The 12,025-nt window shown below is 42.1% G+C and overlaps 1 protein-coding gene across 4 annotated transcripts in view; it reads right to left on the bottom strand.

The window, feature by feature from the left end:
* The window catches only part of LOC109423306 (uncharacterized), a 764,938-nt gene that overhangs the window by 396,299 nt on the left and 356,614 nt on the right, over positions 1–12,025 (bottom strand). For all 4 annotated transcript variants that reach the window (XM_029870594.2, XM_062854204.1, XM_062854206.1 and 1 more), the window contains one exon: positions 6,657–6,774. The gene's annotated coding sequence lies outside the window, so the exon portion shown is untranslated. The remainder of the gene's footprint in view (positions 1–6,656; positions 6,775–12,025) is intronic.

Genomic DNA, 12,025 nt, shown 5'->3' with positions numbered 1-12,025 from the left:
CCAGCGGCGTCATGGTCGCGATTTTTTTCCGCAGTCAAGTTCGCTGATTGTTCACAATCCTCGGTACCCACTTTACGTAATTTATGTTTAGTCCCTTACTGTCAGAGCTGTCAGATCGGTGTAACACGCTAAATATAATTTACACAAAAGGCAATTAACACGGAAAAAAATACACGGTAATGAATATTTATTGGGTACCGGACTGGACACTGAAAATTTAATGGTTTTCTTTGGTACATCGAGGTCTTGAAATTAGTCTATGGTGCCACTCCTAACGATTTTATGTTCAAACCACATTCCCCTAAAACGAAACGGTTGGTACGGTTGTCCCCGTTTCTTCCTTCAATAAATTCAAAAAGCTTAGTCAATCATGTTATTCATAAGTGGATAACCTAATTGCCTCATCTTTTTGAATTATCTATCAACCCATTAGTCTGCACAGTGGACCTGGCCATTTTAGTGTTTGTATCACATCACATCTCTGATATGCTGCAAATACTAATGATGACAAGAAAATATCAGAAGAAATTTTGATATTTCCAGGATGCTTTTCAATACTGGCTGTGCAAGCACTAGAATAGAATAGAATATAATAGAGTTAGATACTGTACGTGCCTAACTCATTTCAAATCAATATGTTTGAAATTGACTTAGTTTTAGCGGCAAGTGCCCAAAATAGGTACACCTGCCCAAATGGTACAAGACCCTATGCTGAATTATTGTACAATTCTCAAGATATTCACCTTGAAAGTACTGTCCTATAAATAGGATACACAGGTGGATATGGGTTAATGTTAAGAATAACGTTTTTTGCAGAGGTACAAAAAGATTGATAAAACTAATATTTTAACAAACAATTTCCACTTCTCATCTTGAAGTTGCTTAATCTAATAACATCACATTTACCATCATGGTCGTATATTTTCACGTCAATAAGTCAACAGCCTATATAATCGTCCGCAAAAAAGGAAAATAAACAGCTGTCGTTAAGCCGATCAACTGTCCCTGTCACTCAAGGTAATGTGAGCAAAGTAGGCTCCGCCATAAATCGCCAGCATAAAGATGACTGGAAGACAACGCAGAAGATGAAGAACGCCACTATCTTCTTAATTAATTTCAAACATGCAACCCTGCTGTTTGCTATCGCCTTTAACTTGCCGCCCCAAATCCGTTCATCACTTCACCAAACAACAGTATTTTAGCCACCTTCTGCATGGTTCTTCGTACGGGTCCTAGTACGGGTCTTCCTTTGAGCGTCTCATATTTATCCGCCCTCATGCTCATCGTTAACGCCAAACCACCTCCCGAAGAGCCCGCCTCTACTCTGCTCCACGGCGCACCAGTCCCATCAATCACATCCCCCAGCAATAAGACATATCGTGATCCAAGACAATCATGATGGTTTCGGGGCGATTGGGTGGCAAATGTGTCCCAAGGTCGAAACAGCGAATGCCACTTTTGCTATCAACATCAACAGCACCCAGTCAGGCATCAGGGAGTGGATACTGGATATTCAACAGATCAGAAAATGATTCGGAAGCTCGGTGACTGCTAAATTGGACGAACCGACGACGACGCGACGGGTGAATGGATGAATGGATGAAGCACGTTTCTCTTTTGATGGGACGGACTTTCTCATGTACGTTTCGCTTCCAATAGAATGATAGCAGAATGTCACTGCTGCTGTTGCCCGTTCACGCTACCAGCAGGATTATGGCTTTTGGAGCTCTTGGAGACTCCCTGCCAGTAATAGTGGCAATGGTCATTTGGCATGACCAGTGTCAATCATGTGGTCATTGACAATTTGCTGGATATTTTTCCACGAAGATTTAGGTTGAGTATTTATTGGAGTTGGACGTTGAAGGATGTTTCGAATGTGTGAATGCATGTGAGTAGGAGGTCTAAAGTTGAGCTCGGGGTTAAGGCTATGGACCGCCAATCCGGAGACTGCTGTCTCGATTCCCGTTTCAGATTCCTCCGGGAATTCCTTCATGGATTCCTTCTAAAATTCCTCCAGATATTCCTTCAGGGATTTCTCAAGCAATTCCTTTAGGGATTTCTCCAGAGATTTATTTAGAAAATTTTTCACAGATTCCTCCAGAAATTACTCCAGGAATACCTCCAGGGATTCCTCCGGGAAGTTCTCCAGTATTTTTTTTTACAGAAATTGGTCCTGGATTCCTCCAGAACTTCCTCAAGCAATTTCTCCAGAGATTCCTCCAATAATTTCTTTTGGAATTTCACCAGGAATTCCTCAAGAAATTTCTCCAGGAATTCTTCAAGGAATTCCTCCAGGGGCTCCTCAAAGATTTCCTGCAGGAACTTCTCCAAGAATTCCTCTTCGAATCGCTCCAGAAATTTCTAAGGATTCCTCCAGGGATTTCTTACACAATATCTGCAGGCATTCCTCCTAGAAATGCTTTGGGAACTCCTCCATGATTTTTCCAGGAATTTCTCCAACAATTTCTCCAGGAATTCCTTCAGGAAGTCCTCCAGGGATTTCTGCAGGAATTCTTCCAGGATTTCCAGCAAGAATTGTTCCTGTAATCCCTGTAGAAATTCCTCCAGTAATTCCTCCAGGGATTCCTCCAGGAATTCCTCCAGAGATTTCTCCCGGAATTCCTCCACGGATTTCTCCAGGAATTTCTCCAGGTATTTTTCCAGGAATTCCTCCAAGAATTTCTTCAGGAAATTTCCAGGGATTTCTTCAGGAAATCGTCCAGGGATTTCTCCAGGAATTCCTAAAGGGATTCCTCCAGGAATTCATCCAGGAATTCCTAAAAAGATTCGTCCAGGAATTCCTCCAGGGATTTCTTCAGGAATTCCTTAAGGGATTCCTCCAGGAATTCCTTCAGGAAATCCTGCAGGAATCCTTCCAGGAATTCTAGAAGGAATTGCTCCTGAAATACCTGGAGGAATTCCTCAAGAGATTTCTCCAAGGATTCCTCCAGGAATTCCTCCAGGGGTTTCTCCTGGAATTCCTCCAGGGATTCCTCCAGGGATTTCTCCTGGAATTCTTCCAGGAATTTCTCCTGGAATTCTTCCAGGGATTTCTCCAGGAATTCCTCTAGAAATTTCTACTGGAATTACTCCAAGAATTCCTCGAGGGATTCCTCCGGGAACCGGGAAGTTCTCCAGTATTTTTGCAGTAATTGGTCCTGGATTCCTCCAGAAATTCCTCAAGCAATTTCTCCAGAGATTCCTCCAAGAATTTCTTTTGGAATTTCACCAGGAATTCCTCAAGAAATTTCTCCAGGAATTCTTCAAAGAATTCCTCCAGGGCTCCTCAAAGAATTCCCGCAGGAACTCCTCCAGGGATTTCTCCAGGAAATTCCCAGGGATTTCTCCAGGAAATCCTCCAGGGATTTCTCCATGAAATCCTCCAGGGATTTCTCCAGCAATTCCTTAAGGGATTCCTCCAGGAATTCATCCAGGAATTCCTAAAAGGTTTCGTCCAGGAATTCCTCCAGGGATTTCTTTAGGAAATCCTTAAGGGATTCCTCCAGGAATTCCTTAAAGGATTCCTCCAGGAATTCTTCCAGGAAATCCTGCAGGAATTCTTCCAGGAATTCCAGAAGGAATTGTTCCTGAAATTCCTGGAGGAATTCCTCAAGGGATTTCTCGAAGGATTCCTCAAGGAATTTCTCCACGGGTTCCTCCTGGAATTCCTCCAGGGATTCCTCCAGGAATTTCTGCAGGGATTTCTCCAGGAATTCCGCCAGGGATTTCTCCAGGAATTCCTCCAGGGATTTCTCCAGGAATTCCTCCAGGGATTTCTCTAGGAATTGCTCCAGGAATTTCTCCAGGAATTCATCCACGGATTTCTCCAGGAGTTCCTCTAGGAACTTCTTCAGGAATTCCTCCAGGGATTTCTCCAGGAATTCCTCCAGGTATTTTCCTAGGAATTCCTCCAGGAATTTCTTCAGGAAATTTCCAGGGATTTCTCCAGGAAATCCTCCAGGGATTTCTCCAGGAATTCCTAAAGGGATTCCTCCACGAATTCATCCAGGAATTCCTCCAGGGATTTCTTCAGGAATTCCTTAAGGGATTCCTCCAGGAATTCCTCCAGGAAATCCTGCAGGAATTCTTCCAGGAATTCCAGAAGAAATTATTCCTGAAATACCCGGAGGAATTCCTCAAGGGATTTCTCCAAGGAATCCTCCAGGAATTCCTGTAGGGGTTTCTCCTGGACTTCCTCCAGGGATTCCTCAAAGGATTTCTCTAGGAATTCCTCCAGGGATTTCTCCAAGAATTCCAACAGGGATTTCTCCAGGAATTCCTCCAGGGATTCCTCAGGAATTCCTCTAGAAATTTCTACTGGAATTACTCCAGGAATTCCTCCAGGGATTCCTCCGGGAAGTATTTTTTTTGCAGAAATTGGTCCTGGATTCTTCCAGGATTTCGTCAAGCAATTTCTCCAAGAATTTCTTTTGGAATTTCACCAGGAATTCCTCAAGAAATTTCTCCAGGAATTCTCCAAGCAATTCCTCCAGGGACTCCTCGAAAAATTCCTGTAGGAACTTCTCCAAGAATTCCTCTTCGAATCGCTCCAGAAATTTCTAAGGATTCCTCCAGGGATTTCTTAAACAATATCTCCAGGCATTCCTCCTAGAATGCTTTGGGAAATCCTCCATTAATTTTCCAGGAATTTTTCCAAGAATTTCTCCAGGAATTTCTTCAGGAAGTCCTTCGGGGATTACTCTAAGAATTCCTCCAGGGATTTCTCCAGGAATTTCTCCAGGAATTCCAGCAGGAATTGTTCCTGATATTCCTGTAGAGATTTTTCCAGGGGTTCCTCCAGTTATTCCTCCAGGGATTCTTCCAGGAATTCCTCCAGCGATTCCTCCAGGGATTTCTCCTGAACTTCCTCCAGGGATTCTTCCAGGAATTTCTTCAGGAATTGTTCCTGAAATTCCTGCAGGAAATCCTCCACGGGCTCCTCCAGGAATTCCTCCAGGGATTCTTCCTGGAGTTACTCCAGAGATTCCTTCAGGAATTCCTCCAGGAATTCCTCCAGGTATTTTTCCAGGAATTCCTCCAGGGATTTCTCCAGGAATTTCCCAGGGATTTCTCCAGGAAATCCTCCAGGGATTTCTCCAGGAACTCTTTAAGGGATTCCTCCAGGGATTCCTCCAGGAATTCCTCCAGGAAATCCTGCAGGAATTCTTCCTGGAATTTCAGAAGGAATTGTTCCTGAAATTTCTGGAGGAATTCCTCAAGGGATTTCTCCAAGGATTAATCCAGGAATTCCTCCAGGGATTTCTCCAGCAATTCCTCCAGGGATTTCTCCTGGAACTCTTCCAGGGATTTCTCAAGAAATTCATCCAGGGATTTCTTCAGGAATTCCTCCAGGGACTTCTCCAGGAATTCCTCCAGGGATTTCTCCAGGAATTCCTCTAGGGATTCCTGCAGGAATTCCTCCAAGGATTCTTCCAGGAATTCCTCCAGAGATTCCTCCAGGAATTCCTCTAGGGATTCCTTCAGGAATATATCCAGGAATTCCTCCAGGAATTCCCCCAGGGATTCCTCCAGAGATTCCACCAGGGATTCCTTCAGGAATTCATCCAGGGATTCTTCCAGGATTTTTTCCAGGGATTCCTCCAGGATTTTTTCCACGAATTCCTCCACGAATTTCTCCAGGGGTTTGTCCAGGAATTCCTCCAGGTATTCCTTTAGAAATTTCTTTAGGAATTTCAAGAGGAATTCCCCCAGGGATTTCTCTAGCAATTCCTCCAGGGATTTCTCCAGGAATTCCGCCAGGGGTTTCTCCAGAAATTCTTCCAGGGATTTCTCCAGGAATTCCTCCAGGGATTTCTCCAGGAATTCCTCCAGGGATTTCTACAAGAAATTCCTCTAGGGATTCCTGCAGGAATTCCTCCAAGGATTCTTCCAGGAATTCCTCCAGAGATTCCTCCAGGGATTCCTTCAGGAATATATCCAGGAATCCCTCCAGGAATTCCCCCAGGGATTCCTCCAGAGATTCCACCAGGGATTCCTTCAGGAATTCATCCAGGGATTCTTCCAGGAAATTTTCCAGGGATTCCTCCAAGAATTTTTCCACGAATTCCTCCACGAATTCCTCCAGGGGTTTGTCCAGGAATTCCTCCAGGGATTCCTCCAGGTATTCCTTTAGAAATTTCTTTAGGAATTTCAAGAGGAATTCCCCCAGGGATTCCTACAGGAATTCTTCCAGGGATTCCTCTAGAAATTTGTCTAGGGCTTCCTCCAGGAATTCCTGAAGAGATTCATCAAGGAATTCCTATGTGGATTTCTCCAGGAATTCCTTCACGAATTCTTCCAGGGATTCCTCCAGCATTTTCTCCTGCAAATTCTTCAGAAGTTCCTTCAGGGTATTTGGTTCATTATGTATAAGCTCCCGTGGAAAAGGCTTCATGAAAGGTCTATATTATTCCCTCAGATACATTCCGATGTCTTGTTCACTTTTTAATCATGAAAAGTTCAAACTTTCATCGTTCTTCGTTTTATTATCCAATGTTGTTATGTGATCCATAAGTACATGGGACAATAATGCAAAGAACGGCAGTCCAAGAACTATAGAGGAAAGTAAAGCTAATCAACGAATATTTGCTCGACCTTCAACGTTCGTTCCCGCGAATCTAAAAACATGACATTATTGGCTCTCCACCTGAACTCACCTTTGGTTTTGCGTGGTGTGGAAGGGGGTGCTGGTGTTGGAGCCGGTGATCTGGAGTTATCTCCTCCTCGCTGCTGGTAGTAACATCGGGAAGAAGACGCACGTTCGACACTTTCAGTCTGCAAAAGGAGAGAGAAAAGAAAGAAAAATCCACCGGTTACTACCCAGAGGATACAAACATATCCGGACGTTATTTGTAAATATAGAGACGTATCACATTTTCCGCTATTGATGATCGATCTAGCTTCTCTTTCGAGCCGGTTTTTTTGTTATGATTCTGAATGTGGATGAATGACGACGTCGAAGACGACGACGACAACGAGTGTGGAGTATTTCTGTGTTTGAGACGTAGAAAAACGTGCGCAAATCTTTCCGATTATTTATTTACCGTTCGGATTGTGGAAATATTGCCAGCGGAATTTGTCCGCCTTGTAACGGCAAGCAGGGCTATGCAATATTTACTGGTCAGCGATTTTATTTAGATAAATCTTCGGATTTATTGATACATCGGAAGATTGTTTATTAACGGTTCGGTCCCACCTGGACGATGTGGTTTCAATTTTCACCTTGAACATGGACAAATATCCGAAACGATAAACGGACTGGTAGGTATTGCACAAAACCATGTGCTAAGATGGTCTGGGTACGATCCAGAATCTTGAAATTGGCAATGTTTTTTTTTTGGTTTCCCTTGGGCATAGATTGTCTTCGTGTTTACCCGTCATCGACTTCTTGGCGTAACGTCCCAACTGACACAAAGCCTGCTTCTCAGTCTAGTGTTCTATGAGCACTTCCATAGTTATTAACTGAGAGCTTCCTCTGCCAATGACCATTTTGCATATGTATATCGTGTGTCAGGCATAAAGATACGCTATGCCCAAGAAAATCAAAAATGTTCTTTACGAAAAGTTCCTGAACTGACCAGGAATCGAACCCGTAATACTCTGCTGATTACTCGTGCGCTTACCGCATCGGCTATATGTGCATCACACCCACACCATCCAGTTTTCTGTTGATGAACTCCTGATGGAATAAGTTAATCATTTCTACTTCTAATGAAAGGAAATAGGGCAAGATTTTTGATAATTATTTTATAACACTCATCATGACCTCATTGGAAAAAGAAAAAGCAAATTGAACCCATTATGATGAGTAATTGACTCAAAGTGCAGGAATGCTTCTGCAATATCTGCCGTGTCGTCACGTAGACAGAATAAAATTGTGAACAAAGAACGGCATGGACTAGGTGTAGGTAGTAGTAATTTAATTCACCTTGAGTGCATTTCTTTCGCGCGACATGGCCGGCAGCACTACCGATAACGTTTACACTGTTTGTACCACCGGCAACTGTCGGAATGGGGGACACCATAGAGATAATGGATTCTTCTCTGTGCTGTACAATCAATTGATGGGATAGGATGGTAGAGAGTGATTCGATTTGTTTTGTTGAAGTTCATTAGATATTAAATGTTATATGACATATTCTAATAAATGCTTCATAGATGGAACATGAAACCAACATTTATTCTCCACAAATATTATTATTCAGCATCTTCAGAAACGACAAATCTAATGCAAAAATACTTCACTCACTCAATCGTCTAATCGAGAGTGTCCCGATCTCGAAACACCCTACCGTGTTCCTCAACCACTTGTACTTGTCAGTCAGAACAACCTCAGAACGTCCATATCGCAATTGTCTCATCTCTCAATCGATAGACACATCGCCACAACCGATATCCACAATTCCGTCTCGGACTACCTATACCTAGTATTCATTCGGTCGTGTCAGTTGATTCTTATCAGCCCACTTGGGCTCTAACTCTACCATCTACCAGCGCAGTGTTGTGAAGTGGTGGTCGTCATTCTCGAGTTCCTTCTCTGCACTATTGAGCCAGTTAGTTACATTCTTAGTTCAGTCAGGTGTGTGATGCCGCGGAACCTTCTTCTAACGGTAAAAAGGTTTTTACTATTATTGTTAATGAACTTTCATCATAACAGATTCGGACCGCTTAGTTCGAATCCTAAACTGTTGGTTTTGCTCAGCACGTGAAAAATTTAGAACTCTTGTTTCTAAAGGTGAACCAAAAGGATGCTCTCATTACATTGTATGAAAGAAATCTAGTATTCCAAGTTTCTATCGCTTATATGTACGGAGGAGGGACAATTTTCGTCGCATTTTGATATGATAAAAGAACACAAATTAATTTACCCGTTTAATCTTCTTGAAAATTTCTTATCAACAGTCAAGTTCCAATAAACTAAACATGATTTCATGAAAAAATTGGAAGTCTGGTGCATTTCTACAAAAATCTTCAGTATGTGTCCTCAACATCTGATATTTTTTGCTCCGTTTTTGTACAACTTTTAAACTATCGTTGCATTCTGATCTGTATAGATACAATGCATGTATTATCAGTCAAGGAGAGGATAACTACTCAAGAAAAATAAGAACACTTGGAGATGAACCAGCCTCGGGCTGAAAATCTCCCTAATAAAGCTAATAATAATAATAATAATAATAATAATAATAATAATAATAAAAATAAGAAAATGACGGATGACTTCTTGGTCTCCCTGTAGAAATTACTGGAGGAATCCCTGAAAGTCACAAAAGAAATGCCTGATCGGATCCGTAAAAAAATCTCGGTCGGAATCTTATCAGAACTTTTTGAAAGAATAGTTGAAGAAATTCCTGGAGGCATTAATAAATAAATAATTTAATTTATTAATAATTAATTATTTTTTAATTAAAGAATAAATAAAATAATTTAATTTCTTAAGTAATGTCATAAGCCGGGAAGAATGTTTGAAGGGACCCCAGCAGGAATACCGACACGAAATTCTCTTCAAGGAATCTTTGAAAGAATACAAAGAGGAATCACTGAAGCAATCCTAGCAGAAACCCTTAAGGGAATTTTAGCAGTAATCCATGAAGGAATGCTGACTTGGACACTTGAAGTAATCCTCTCAAGATTTTCTGCAGCAACCTCTACAAATCTCTGAAGGGATCCCGGGAGGAATTCCCAATGGAGGCATATCTGAAGCATCCTGAGGTCAGCTGGAAGCTCGGCAAGAATCCCTGAAAGAATGATAGAAGAAATACTGAAAGGAATTTCCGGAGAAATCCCGGTGAAATCTCGAGAGCAATCCTTGAGAAAACCGGAGAAGATTTTTCAATTAATTATAGAAGAAATCCCAGCACGCTTACCTAAAATAATTCCACTGGGATTCTTTGAATACATCCCGGCCGAAAGCTTTTAAAGAATATCAGGAGGAATATGTGAAGTAATCCCAGCAGCAATACCCAAAGGAATACCAGCTAGAATTTCTGAAAGAATCCTTTCATGCTTTTCTAAAGCAATTCCGGCTGAAGGCGCTGAAGTTATTCCTGATGGAATCACGTACAGAATTCCTGATGAAGTCTTTAGAGGAATTATGGCAGGAATCCCTAAAAGAACCATAGAATGAATTATTAAAGAATTCCCGTGAAAAACTCGGGAAGAATTTTTGAAGGAATCAAATCAGAAACTCCAGCACGAATACCTTTAAAAATACTAGGAGTGCCCGAAGAAATCACAGCAGAAATTCTTCCATATTTCTTTTTGTGAGGAATCATAGCAGGAATCCCGAAAGAAATCTTTGAAAGAATTCAAGCACAAATCCCTGAAAGAAGGCCGAATAGAATCACTAAAAGAATCCTTTCAGGTTTTTCTAAAGCAATCTCCGCAAAAATCCTTGAAGAGATCTTAGACGCGGTCAGTCCCGGAAGGACATCTGAAGAAATCAAGGAAAAATTCTTGAGAGGAATGCTTGAAAAAAAATCCCGGGAAGAATTCCCGGAGGCACCTCGAGAAAATAATATCTCATTTCTTCACCCTACTGTCTATCTTCTACCTTACCGTGTTCTCTACTTTCTATCCCTACCCCCTATCCTACGCACTGTCCTAACTCTCAACCCTACCATTTGGCCTACCCTCTATCCTAATCCTCTTCCTTATCCTCTGCCATAAGCTCTACCCTATACTACCTGCTACCGTACCATCTACCCCTACCCTTATCACCATACTCACTACACTATCCTGCATCCTACCGTCTACCCTACCATCATGACAACTCTACTCTGTACCCTTTCATCTACCCTACCATACCCTGTACCACAACCCTTCAACCTACTCGTTGCCCTACCGACAATCCTTAAACTTTACAATATCTTCTACTCCAACCGTCTACCCCAACCGCCTAGCCTACCCTCTACCCTATCTCTAACCTTCTGGTACCCTATCTTCTACCCTAATTCTCTACCATACGCTCTATCCTATCCTTCACCCAAATCTTCTACCCTACCGTCTACCCTACCCTATATTTTACCGTACACTCGTCTTTACCTTCTATCTTACCTCTCTACTTTACTCACCATCCTACTCTCTTCCCTACCGTCTACCCTACCGTTTACCATCTACCCTGATACTCTACCATTTTACTCATCAAGCCTGATCGCTAGATACCCATATTGCATAGTATCCGAAGCAGCATTGATATTTTCTTTTCAGTTCATTTATTTGGGGCTGAATCGCGTTGAATGCTTTGCGGAGCCGAAATTCAGGTTTTGTATGGGCCTGTCTATAAACTACGTAGGCTGTTAAGGGGGGACGGGGGAGGGAGGGGGGATGGCGGTTTGGCCAGTCTACGCTCCAAACAAATTTCGAAAATTTTGTCAGAACAAAAGTCTACGAGGGGGAGGGGGGTTCTGAGATGATCCAAAAAAAGTCTACGTAGTTTATGGAAGGCGCCTATGTTATGCATAAATACATTTTAATATCCCATAGTTAGAATGGGTCGGAGCCAGGGTAGTCGTTGCAGCTCAAGGTTAGTCACAATAGCTTTTAAGGATGTACTTAGAAACGATTGGGGGTAAAGGTTCTTTGAAGCTCATCCGGGAGGGATATCTTGTTGGCGTGTTCGTCGTCTTTGTAGCGATTGAAACCGGATCGCAGTGGTTTTTTCTTCTGCCTGATGGCCAGGAACAACACAAAAACCCAGATTAATCCACCTAGTGGTGATAGTGCCTTTTTCGTCGAATAAATACTCATGATCTTTCCGTCGACGTTAGCCAAAATGTTCCTGAGTCCCTTATATAGAAAAGCAACAATTTTAACAAAGCCATAATCGATTTGAGAAACTTATTGGTGGTACATATTCCGATGTTATGTTCAACAGCAAAAAAGAGCTAAAAATATTGCTAAATGCATTGGGCTCATTATGACCCCATTCTATTCACTAGCGGGGTGAGCGTCAGCTAATGCATGAAGAACGTTGACTTTATTTACAATCACAGATCACTTCGTGATCTTCGACAAAGTTTTTTTT

The sequence above is a fragment of the Aedes albopictus genome, chromosome 2 (genome assembly GCF_035046485.1).
Source record: "Aedes albopictus strain Foshan chromosome 2, AalbF5, whole genome shotgun sequence".
NCBI lineage: Eukaryota > Metazoa > Arthropoda > Insecta > Diptera > Culicidae > Aedes > Aedes albopictus.
The sequence above is the reverse complement of the archived record's forward strand: the minus strand, read 5'-3'. Positions and strand labels throughout refer to the sequence as shown.